This window comes from Perca fluviatilis, chromosome 17 (assembly GCF_010015445.1).
Source record: "Perca fluviatilis chromosome 17, GENO_Pfluv_1.0, whole genome shotgun sequence".
In the NCBI taxonomy this organism is placed as follows: domain Eukaryota; kingdom Metazoa; phylum Chordata; class Actinopteri; order Perciformes; family Percidae; genus Perca; species Perca fluviatilis.
The window spans coordinates 18,604,837-18,616,439 of NC_053128.1; the positions used below are offsets into that span (position 1 = coordinate 18,604,837).

Here is an 11,603-nt window from a genome sequence, read left to right on the forward strand (position 1 = left end):
ATCATAAATATTCCTTCACCAGAACCCCCCTTTCTTTCATAGCCCAAACCAGTCGACATGCGAGTTAGCAATCCAGCCTTGTGAACATTGTAACAAACTATTTCCCTGGATACATGGTAAAAAGAACTGTAAAGCTGCAAAATGAATATTGTTGTAGGTTAATCTTCAACAGGAATGACTTCTCTTTGAGCCTCAATTACAAATTGTCATACTTAACATGTGATCAGATGCACCCGCCGACCTAAACTCTTTGTTTCTGTCACTCAAGATTAGTGTTTCTCATTAATTTTGTTCTGGTATTTGAAATATTTTCCATATAATCCATCCATTTCTGCTCTTCTTATAGTGTCATAAACATAAATAGAACTGATGTCAGGACATGGGAAATGGCATCTTCAAGATGAACTAAAACAGACACTCCGTCCTCAGCACACCAAAACATTCTCACATAAGGTTTTGGTCATGTTTTTCCTCTTCTTTACTGTAAAAACTGCTCTGTTTGAGTTGACGTGGTCTGCTCTAGTTGTGTGAAAAATAAGATAAATATTTTTGAAGGTTCGAATGCTGTGTTATATTAATTGTCAGCATTTAGAGACCTGAAGGACTATGATGACTTGTGTCCTTAAGGACTTGAGATCATGATTGAATTAGCGAAAATATCAGTGTTGAGTCCCTCCTGCATTATTCAGATCTTACTTTGGGCACCTCCTTAACCAGAGCTAGAGTGAAAACAAACAGGGGTTCTGGGATCAGGACTGAGAACTGCTGTTAGCTGTTAGACCAAGGTTAGAAACCTGACAAAATGGCTGTTGTTCAACTTAAATCAAATCCCTGTTTTCCAGTCCATTCTTTTTTGTTGTGCTTGGTCAGTAGCAAAATGAAAATGTTTTCCATGACATATGGTGCCTGTCCCCAGCAGATTAAATCTAATGATGTTGATGAGACCCCCCCAACCTTTCTTTTGCACTGGGTCAAATTCCCTTTTTATCCAAGCTGTGTTATCCTGTAGTTAGCAGATTGTTATTAACTTTGATATTCAAAGTAAAGCATTTGTCCAGTGTCCAGATATGATATGTAATTTACTGTACTTGTATGTTTCTTAAAATATGGTGTCAACCAGTATATAGGAGTATGTATACAGTGGAAAGGTAATGGTGTTGGTAAAGTAAGTCACAGTAAATTTCCCTTTATCTATTTGGTTAAAAAGGCACATCATCGGGTGCGTAGCTCAAAATTCTGGGCCCTGTAGAAAGGCATTTTCTATGGGCCCCTCCCTGCATCCACAGCTATTAATTCTAGCATCTTTTTGGGCCCTCCTCACTTGAGGGCCCTGGGTACTCAGTCCCCCCCCCTCCCCCCCGCTCCGACGCCCCTGCACATCATACAACACAACATTCCATTCAATGCATTTCAATTTCACTACTGAAGGTTAAGGCTGTACTTATGTTAGCAATGCAATATCCCATTTTAATAACATCTCTTGAAAAACAACAATTCCTCCTGGTCTGAGTAAATAGCAATTCTTTGTATTTGACCTTAGAAAGTACAACACACTCATGTAAGCTGACATAAAAATGCATTGTCATGAGCCAAGGTCAGTGCTGTGTTAATAAAACAGAGAGCCTTAAAATAGTCAAATAAAGCAGGGCCCACTTTAGTTGATATTGTACATTAGTGTTAGTCCTCAGCCATACCTGCCAGGAAATATACACTATAGCAACGCAGAATTGAAAATGTTTTTTTGATATCTGGAATGCTTTTTTTAAACAACAAAAAGATTATCGTAGCAAACTATGAATCATCACTGTGATTTATAAAGTGTTGGTTCAAACTGATATCAGAGATGTCAACGAATCATTGTATTTCTTCATCCTGAACAATTCCCGTGTCTGGTTTGCAGCTTCCTATAGGCAGTCAGGGGGAGCTTCAAAAGAGTTTTGGCCATCAAGGGAGTTTCAACCGTTTCCTCATCTTCCTGTTGCTCAGGAAGCAGGAAGGACAGGAAGCATTCCACAGAGACGGCAGCTTTGTAGTTTGAATAGACAGTGGTTAATATTTAAATCAAACAAAAAATAATCTGAAGAGAATGTATTTTTATGGGTAATATACTGACTTGTGAATGGGTTTAGTAACTATAAAATTCAGAGAAGAAATTCAGATGCTTTCTGAAAGGGCAGTGTGTGTGGTTCTAGTAAAAGACAGACAAATATCTCTTTCCTGCAGCCTAAAAAATGATAGAGCCACCCTGGATCTGTGTCCAGTTAATGCAGATACTGGATGGAACAAATATTATTTTGTATGCTCACCTTGAAGAAATTCTTGGAATTGGTTTAGTCATGGAATTGGTGCATCCAAAAGCTGCTGACTCTTGTTTAAAAGTTGAGAAGAATCCCCCATCCCTCCTGCTCTGTGCTGTGGTCCCCCTGCATCAGTGCGATATTGTTTGTGACCTGTGTCTCCTCCTCTATCCTTTTATTCACTTTCCCACACTGTGTGAAAGGCTTGACGTGCAGTGCTTTAGCAGGAAGGATGGGCTCTTGAGCAGCTATATTATGTTATCCGAAGCTCAGCCTCTCCCCGGGTCCCTGCTCAGTGCTCAGAAAAGACCTGTTGTGTGGAGATACCGGCCTGTCACGCTGTGCTCTGTGGCGCGGCGGTGATCGGCTGTAATGTTTACCTGCTGCATTGCAGTCAAGGTCAGTGGATTGGCTGTAGCCCAATTTATGGGCATCCATTGAGACCTGTGTGAGGGAAGAGCTGTTGAATGTTTATTACACACACAGACCAGCTTGTGTCTGCTATTTCACCCACCACCTTTTTGAACTACAGGCTAAGATGGATGGGGATTTAGTGGTCGGTCTACTGTAAGTAATTCTCCTTAGTCAATTAGGCTTGACAGGAAGTGATGATGAGCTCCCATGAGTCTTCTTCTCCTGTCATTATTGGGCTTCACCACATAAACCTGTAGAGATCTGTTAGGGCAGGAAGTGTGAATTAAAGCACATTGTAAAGCTAAACCAACAATATATCTACCGGGCTTGTCTGTGGTTGGCTGGACATGTTCATACAAGCTCTTGGATGCAAAAACATGAAGAAGAGGGTCAAATGTATTGAGTCCCTTTAAAGAGCTTTACCTGTGTTGATAGACCCAGGCTAACCTTTGCTGTCATTGCTGCCTGGCATCTGTTGTGTTCTTGCTGCAAATAGAGATTTTAATTGTTTTTCAGGGTCATTATTATTCAGTCACAGTGTGTGACGCCGGCAGTAGATCCATAATAGAGTAGCAGTAGGGTAATCAATCACGGTGTCGGCAGCAACGCTTGACACGTGGTATCTAAAATCCAAAATGCGTCAGCCATATGCACAGCTCTGTCGTGCTTTGAAGCTTTTCCAAATGAGTTTCAGGAAGAAGCTTCAAGGAGAAATTTGCAGTGATCTCCAAATCACAGCCCTCTTTCATACAATATTACATTAGTTCAATCAGATTTAGGCAGCAGGAACATTCAACTGATCCAGAGGACAACTTTTATGCACCATCTCACTCTCCAAAAAGGTCTGAACAGTGGAAAGTTTAACATAGATTTTCTGATATGTTTCATACCTGCAAACTAGTTGCTTTTGGGCAAAAATCGGCGTTTTGAATGAGTTTGCAGCTATGATGTTTGCATGCCCATACCATTTGATTTCTACATGAGCAAAGAAGTTACAAAGCTTACATTTTATATCAGGAAGCTTTATTGATTGAAAGTGACTGAATTCTAAAATGTTTTGCCTGTTTTGTCTTAAACAAACTGCACTTTTAATCTAAAAGGATTGCGTAAGCGTAAGTAAATGAACATGGGGACGAAGGGTTCACTCAGTGTCTGTACACACACTAAAATAATTGATTATGTTTTTATTAACCCTTGTGTGGTCCTTCGGGTCCCAGTGACCCGAAGGACAACACAAGGATTATGTACTTCCCTTTACTTTGTTGAGAATTGCTCTCTAAACCCTGTTTCTTGTAAAGTAAGTAAGTAAAGTTTATTTCTAGAACACATTTAAACACAGTTTAAGCTGACCAATATGCTGTACAAACAAGAACTAAGTTGCTGTATTAACCCTTGTTTAGAGAGCAATTCTCAACAAAGTAAATGGAAGTATATATTCTTGCGTTGTCCTTCGGTCACTGGGACCAAGGACAACACAAGGGTTAAGTAGTGTCTGACATTGTTTCAATCTTTCCAGCTGAACCATTATTTAGTCCTCTATATAGAATTTCCTCTATAGTAAATAATTGCAGACAAAGCCATAGATCTGAGAAGAGGTCTAATCAGGTAAAATAAGTGATGTTTTGCATGTCTGTATTGACAGAACAAGAAAAGAAAAACAACTAAAGCTAGGTTGTAGTTTTTTGAAATATGTTTAAGCCCAATTTATATGATATTCAGCTGCAAAAGATCACACAACTGCATGGTGCATACCACAACCTAATATCTGTTATCTGTAGGCAACAGCTTCAAAGTTCTCTGTGATACTCTGTCACTTCAAAAGGAAGTAAATAAAGGGAAATCACAGCTGGCGGGTTATTGAGTAGACACGTTGTTCTGTTGTGTTTACTGCTCAGTCAAACAGGTGACAGAGAAGGATTTCTCCGTAGTGACAGGCATGCTCTCCAAACTGTTTCCTTTTTTTTTTAGCTTTTCAAGAAAAGCTAAGAGAATGGCCCTTTAAGTGTGCAGCTAGAGAAACCGCTAGTGTGCATGGGCTGAGTCACAGCATGTTGCTTTTATACGTCAGGTTTCAATCTGGATTAGCACCCCCTGCTGAATAAAATAGATCTTTTTTGTGACACAATTAATGTGCAGTCGTGAATAATTTGTCGTTTTTCTCAAGGTGAAGAATTATTTCAGTTAACCATGTGTGAGGGGGAAAAATAAGAAACTTCCTAGTCATGAGAATTAGAAATGCTTTGTTGGCCAAACTAATTCAGTTTTTAGATTTCCTTATCATGAAATCAGTTAGGATATCATTTCTCACAATAAGCACACACACAGCTAAGGATTGGTTATGTCACTGTTTGCATACTGCATTTAAATGTAGAATATGGTTTATAGTGAAACATCGTTGAAGTTTATATCAACCAGGATTATACATTGACAAACTCTGTGAGAAAAGCTGAAAGTTTCATTCAGCCAATGCAGATATTTCCTCCCTGTTTACCTCATTCCTGTTGGTTAATTAACTAAATAGCCAACAGCTGATGCCAAGAACAAGGTCAAGTTCTTGTTTCCCCAATTAGTGAAAAGTAAAGAATGAGGGCTTGGAACAGAATACAGGTTTGCCTGAGACATTTGTGGGCATGTATTTAGTCAAATGAAAAACATTTTTTTACTATAAAAGCCTGCATGTCAAGTTCCTAATAGCAAGTGTAAACTTGATCTGATTATGTCAAATGGTTTTGTCAATATGCCAAAACATGTGTGTGTTGTAAATAGAGAAAGCTGTAGGGAAACACTTTTTTGATATATTATTCATGGTTATAAACCGTATTTTATTACTGTATCAATTTCTAATGCTAGTATTGGTAATTTTTATGTATCTTTGTTTAGTACAATAAAAAGTAAAGAGACATGTATTTGGGATTGTGGACCTAGTGTAATTGTCTGGACCATAGCTCCACAAAGATGAGACTGGTCTTGCCTTTAAAGCTTGAGCACCATCACAGCATGCCATTTTCTAAAAGCAATAGGAACTTGATGGGATCCCATGCAGAAGAAAGTAGTCAATCAATATGTGATTGTGGCACAACCCTTTCTATGTGGATCTGCAATATACACTCACAAAATAATTACTGAAAAGTATGATTTATGTGAAAAGTAACTGTCTGCGGCTAGGCAGACAGTTAGACTGAAACAATGTGCAGGTTGACAAATAATCTGCCTTCTGCCTATAGTGATTTTAATCATCCCAACCACAAGGACTTAAATGTCCTTCTTTTTCAACTTCTTGAAATTCTCCCAATTTTGTACCCCTGTTAGATGACAAATGTAAACCAGCCAGAGCGGGGTATTCCATAATAATAAAGTGTGTAACTAGGCTATGGTGGCAGCAAATCCTAGCTGTAAACATGATAGATAGACTGAGAGGAGAAGGCAGGTACCCCCTTGATTGTTTGGAGGGAAACGACACAGATGTGACAGAAAACAGAAATTTTGACACAGAATTCTAATTAAATTAGTGGACAGGGTGGAGGTATAGCAACAGTTGTGCTCATCCTAATAGACATTTTCCATTTTAATCTTCCTAGTTTTTGTCATACTCTGATGACGCCTAGTAGTTAAATTTTTCCAGGACACATTTAATTGGCTAAACAAATTTTGATGAATCCATCTATTCGGAAAAAATTCTAGTGGTTTCTTTCAAAACTAAACTCTAATATCTGAAGAAGTCAGCAATGTCATCTGCTATACAGCCCTCACTAGAAAAGGAAATAAAGCATTTCAAAGACAATTTATGCACATTTCTTTCTGACAATATTATTTGTAGATGACAGCCTTTCATTATTTCATTTTAGATTGCTTTATCATCAATGGTCCTATGAGTCTAAAGCACTTTACTTTGGGGGGAGGAGGTATCTCAAAATGACTTTGTTTATATTGCTTCAAAAAAGACAATGTTCTCCTTTTGGACAGCCTGTCTTGAACCTTCAGCATCTATGTTTTATATCACTTTCACAAATTAAAGAAATTGACCTCAAGTAGCAGTAGCATCTGGGTGTCCTGCTTCAGAAACACAATACAAAATGAGTCCCACTACACACATGCAATCTACATGATTGCAGGAGCAGTCCACTCTTGGAAACTGATCTCTCTATGTGATGTCAGAGCTCATGTGCATGAATGAGATTAATATGGCAATTGCGTTGAAAGACCAGGCTATTCATGAGAAGTGTTTTAATCGCGCTGATATATCTAAATCAGACAGCTGCTGTCCGCACATAAATCTTCCTACTTCGATTGAACAATGCCATGTCTTAATTGGCAGGGCAGTACAGGCAGAATATAATCACCTGCAGGTTGCATAATACAAACCACACATTGTTTGCATCCCTGAGATGTGACTGAGTGGACAGTTTAGAGATTGAAAGATACGATACACATGGAGATAAGGGAAGAACATGTACGGGAGCAGATGGGAGGCTGTTGGAGAAAAGACATGAAAACTAAAAAGGAAAATAAAGAGAAAATTAGAGCCAGAGAGACGGATGTAATAGCTTATCCAGAATGGAGTTTCGGCATTGTTATTCATAGAATGGCATGCTTGGATTAGGAGAGGTTTCTCACTCACATAACATTCTTGTGGCCTGAAATTGCCACTTAATTCAATGACAATGCAATGAGATCTGGCATGATTACAAGAAAAAAAGCAGCATTGGCACAGCCTGACAAGGAGCTCGATTAAATAATAAAGACATATCACACAAATAAAAATGGTATTCAATTGAAACTTTGCATTTAATCTCTGTACCACATTTTAATTTTTTGCATAAGCTGTATATTCTTTTTCTTTAATTGCATTTTGGCATTATTTGAGGACTTAAAGTGGAGAAGGAGGATAAAAATGAAATTGGTGCAACAAATCTGGGCCCGATTCAAACCCATGTTCCGGTTTCATGGTTTGTTCCTCAGGCCAGTGAGCCGCCAGGACACCTTAATCCCTTTCTTCACACAGTTCCCCTTGACATAAAAACACTGTTATCACTTGCGGAACCAAATCGGGTATATATACATTAATGTGCACATTAACAGACATGCATTGAAAAAGTGCTACATTATAATCTCTCACTGGAGTTGTAATGTCAGCTGCAAAGTATATGTAAACTCTATCATAAAAAAGTTAATGTTAGCCAGACTTCTATTCACTGTAGGAAAGTAAGTTTGAGATTAGTATTCCTGCATTTCTGCACACCCACCTCACCACACTGTAAACCTGCCTCTCAGAAATAAATCTCAGTATCAATCAAATGTGATTTTGCTTCTTTTGATAGGACAGATCTGTGTGTGTACAATCTGGAAGAATTATAAGACTGAGTCTGTAAAGCTCAAACACAACCACATAATCTTCGCTGACTGCCAGTTCTGGCAAAGCCTCTGACCCTCCCTGTGGGCACTGATGGCCGGTGTCCTATCAGGAACAGTCCTTGTCCAGAGGCATTTTCCAGAGATAACAGACCCGCTGGAGAGCAGGGACATTAAGTAGATGAAAGGTCTGGGAGGAGCTGAATAAACATTGAACTCAATAATATTGAATATGCTGAGCAAACTCTGCATGTCAGAGTAAAGCTTATTACACTTGCAGGAAAACCTTAAGCTGTACATAAATCAAACGAATCATTCGATACCTTAACAAGAGCTTAATAGATTTAATTCTGAATAGTATCCTGCATCTCTCCTGTGTCTCTCAGACTGACATTTTGTCAACACTGCTCCTATGTGCAAGAAATTGCTCAGTGACATCTACACACTTGCCTCCGCTTTGAGCTTATTAATTAAGTAATTGATTTAATTAACAAAAGTCTTGTATGCATTAAGACTTGGCAAAGAAAAGTAACTGTTTATTTAGTAGTTAAACCAATAAAGCACTGCAGAGGAATGCACGTCTACTCACGATGAGTGTAAAAGACACAACATGTACAAGAGCAACATTTCAATCTAGAGTGGGCCTGACTGCAGCAAAAATATTTATAAGCAAAAACAGTAAATAAACCCTCGGCTTGGAAATGAACACAAAGCAACTATTCATGCATAAATACATAAATGCATAAATTGTCTTGCAATGAATTAAATAGAAACTTCCTAAAGTAATCTTCGTATAAATATATGTTCAACCTCGACTCAGCTCATTCAAAGCTTAATCATTTCTCTCCTGTTCGTAATGTAGGTAACAACGTTACACTGCTGCATCTGCTTCACGTATACTGTCGGGATTTCCCGTCCTGTTTCACTGTGGTAATTGAAACTGTACAGGTGTGAGGCCCAGTACACAGGGACTTCATTAGTAAAGAGAGAGATTTTAACTGACCCATTTTCAGAATACCCTGAGTGCTACAGGAGAGATTTTTTTGACATCCCAACTCCTGTTTTGACATAAAACAAGAAGGGTGATTCATTTATTGCTATGGCATATGAATCCATAGAGAGCGTCTCTGGGTCTTTTTCAAAACCTTGAATCTTAGAGGTCTGCAAGTATAAGGTCAGTACGGTTAGTGATCAATCTTAAGTATTTCTCTTTTAAACAACAAATTAATGCTTTTTGCCCAAAGCCTCCAAAATCTCCCATAATGCAAATTTGATTAATTCACGAAACAGTTTTGTTTGTTTATGCTACAAAAACATCATATGAAGATGCAGTTAGAAAACTCAGAGCTGCCAAGCTGAGACAGACAGATGCAGATCTTTTAAAGATTTCCTTGCTGATAGATTTATGCAGACGAGCGCATGGAATTATCTAGTTTGGAAATCTTGTTGCTTTGAGCAGACTGACCGCTCACTGGAAGGAGGCAGGCAGGCATGAGTGGAATAACAAGTGTCGCACAGATGGCAATCATCATTACTATTGCCGGATGTACAATACTCCTTATGAAAATAATAACAGGCTATTCATTGTAAATAACCTGTTAAATATGTAAAAAGATAAGGAGTTATTGTTTACCTGCACAGAGGAACAAACCAATTGACAACCTTGTGTTTGCTTGTTTATTTTATAAACATTTTATTCTTGATAATGATTTTGTCTTTGGTATGTCACAACTTAATTAAATTATCTCTGAAATGAAACTGTTGTCTGTCTGCACTAGTTAAGGGAAGTTGTTGAAATTTCACAACGTTGTGTTAAACTACAGCTGAGACACTCATTATCGAGAGAATATGCGCTGAGACTGTAGCATTCAAGATTTTATTTGTTGTTCTTAAGGCTCTTTGGTTTATGTGAGGGAGATTGATAATGTATCTCTCTTTGTGGGGAGAGAGAGAGAGCTTTGTATGTGACAGAAACTTTCAGGTGTGTGCAGGCTTAGAGTATGATTCATTGTTATATAACTTTCTGTCTTATTAGGGGAAAATGTTGAGTTTATAGCTACGTTCAACACCGAGATGTTGTGTGATTTTTATTTTTTTCTCCAGACATTAGCTGTCAGCTGTGACCAAAGACTTACATTTGAAGCCTATGACTTGTTTTGGTAAGTAATGATTATGATGCTGCTTCCTCTCCGATAAAATTGTCCTGGAGTTTGTGTCCGATCCTTAATGAGTCTGGAGTTGACAACTGGCACAGACGTAATGGGTCATGAAAAGCTTATTTCACTCTGTGTCAACTAGGGAGGCAGATTTTGATTCATCCTAAATCTGCATACCCAATTTACATTTCAAAAGGAAGCAATCCTTTTAATTTCCATGAAATTGGGTGTATATTAGAGGGGGACTTAGATACATGGAATACACGAATCAGTCCAATAGGATTTTGACTTGGGAGGACATCCCACGTGGGAAATAACCATGCAAATAATTGATGTGTCAACCTTCTCTCTTATTTTTTTCTACGATTAAGCGACATTACCTTCTATAATCTTTAAAATCAATAGCTTATCAGGCAAATACATATTTAAATACCTTAATAGTGTCTGTTTGTATAGCATCATAGCCAGGCTTTTTGTGGAGTTTTATTATCATTATTATTTATTTTATTATTATTATAATTTACACATTTTTGTACATCTTAATGGTTTTGCAAACATCCTCAGTGGCTTTCTTACAGATTTAGTGGTAGCTGAAATGCTTAATACAGCAATATGATATTGCCTTTTACTTCTGTTGCCCTGGGATCAGAGTCAAAATTATGTAACTTCTTATTCTACTCAGATGGATCATCCTCTGATGTTTCCTGGACGAGCTAGCAGTATTTTGTGACCTAATTCTCCAAATACACAATTGAGTGCTTACATGACAGATCTATGAATGTAGGTCAACATATCACTTTATGGGTCAGTCCTGCCAAAGTGCTGAAGAAAATATACTGTATACTGTTTGTTCTGACTACATAAATATTTTTTAGTTGTTCATACTCCATCCATTCCCTGCTATTTCACTGAGACTTATTCCTTTCATTTTAAACAAAGAAAATTGATGATACTCACATCACACCAAACTGTGTGTCTGTTATATCTGTGATCCAGAGGCTGATATGAACCCATGTGTTCCTGTATGAGAAGACATTCTCACAGAAATAATTTCTCACATGAAATGACCTCTCACATGAATTCCCATTTATTTCCCTGAGACACTCTCACCACAAAAGTGATCAAAGAGGTCACAAATTTAGTTTTCCCTGTTGCCTCGTAAATAGTTCCCTTACCTCTGGCTCTGTTCCATCCAATTTTAAAGCATGCTCTTGTCTAGCCTAAAGACAGTCAGTGCCCTTCTCTTAACTCAAACAAATAATTTCAGTGTGACAAAAGTTTCACTGTGACATTTAACCATGTCACATTACTGAAATATTCCTCTTTAAAGTCCCTATTGATCTATGTTTAGCATCTGTTCCTTGACAATGCTCTGTATTAGGTTTCC

The 11,603-nt window shown here is 38.0% G+C and overlaps 1 long non-coding RNA gene across 1 annotated transcript; it reads right to left on the reverse strand.

Moving 5' to 3' along the window:
- Positions 1–1,500: 1,500 nt before the first annotated feature.
- Positions 1,501–2,599, reverse strand: LOC120546045. Its single transcript, XR_005636778.1, has 2 exons — positions 2,307–2,599; positions 1,501–2,025 (listed from the first exon to the last, which is right to left on the reverse strand). It is a non-coding gene; the product is annotated as an uncharacterized LOC120546045 (long non-coding RNA).
- Between the last annotated feature and the right edge of the window lie 9,004 nt (positions 2,600–11,603).